The following is a 1,304-nucleotide window of genomic DNA, read 5'->3' on the forward strand; positions in this document are numbered from 1 at the left end:
TTTTTTTTGGTTTGGACTGGAGTGTACTTTGGGGGTTACAGCACCCTTTAACGGTCAAGCCAACCGGCCCTTTACTTATGACACAGGCGCACGCTTGGCACTACTTTGTTGATGCACGTGCGGCTACTGCGCACACAATTCACAAACACAGAAAATAATTTTTTTTTTGGTTTGGACTGGAGTGTACTTTGGGGGTTACAGCACCCTTTAACGGTCAAGCCAGCCGGCCCTTTACTTATGACACAGGCGCACGCTTGGCACTACTTTGTTGATGCACGTGCGGCTACTGTGCACACAATTCACAAACACAGAAAATAATTTTTTTTTTGGTTTGGACTGGAGTGTACTTTGGGGGTTACAGCACCCTTTAACGGTCAAGCCAGCCGGCCCTTTACTTATGACACAGGCGCACGATTGGCGCTACTTTGTTGATGCACGTGCGGCTACTGCGCACACAATTCACAAACACACAAAAAATATTATTTTTTTAGCACTTGGGGGGAGCACCCCTGATGGACAGAGCACCCCCTGGACAACACTACAGCACCCCTTTAGGACTGGGACACTACACAGGACTTTGGAGTGGACACAGCCCCTATGGATAACTGACTGCACAACACAGTCCAGCCAGCCCCTATGTACTTTGGAGGAGTGGACACAGCCCCTATGGACAACAGCAGCACAGCACAACACAGCCAGCCCCTATGGACTTTGGAGGAGTGGACACAGCCCCTATGGACATCAGCAGCACAGCACAGCACAGCCAGCCCCTATGGACTTTGGAGGAGTGGACACAGTCCCTATGGACAACAGCAGCACAGCACAACACAGCCAGCCCCTATGGACTTTGGAGGAGTGGACACAGCCCCTATGAACAACAGCAGCACAGCGCAGCACAACACTACACTGCACTACACTACACTACACAGCCAGCCCTAACTCCCACCCTCCCTCTTCACTGTCCACAGCCAAGTGAGAAAATGGCGCCGACGCGGGTACCTTATATAGAATCCAAAACCCGCGAGACCCGGAAGGCGGGATGATGACATTTTGCCTCGATTTCAGATCCGAGTCAGGCGGGAAAAGTCGAGCCTGACTCGGATCGGCCTCGGATCGGGGGGGCTCGGGGGGGTTCGGATTTCAGAAATCCGAACCCGCTCACCCCTAATTCTTATACATGGTGGTACCCTAGACATTGTGGAGTTACGTTAATTATACTATCCCCATAGGTCCTTCATAGCAGGTTATACATTTAACTAGTTTTTTGTTTTCATTCGCAGTTTTGGTTCTGATGAGTTTCAGGT

The sequence above is a fragment of the Taudactylus pleione genome, unplaced genomic scaffold (assembly GCF_031769625.1).
Source record: "Taudactylus pleione unplaced genomic scaffold, aTauple2 ptg000487l, whole genome shotgun sequence".
Taxonomy (NCBI): Eukaryota; Metazoa; Chordata; class Amphibia; order Anura; family Myobatrachidae; genus Taudactylus; species Taudactylus pleione.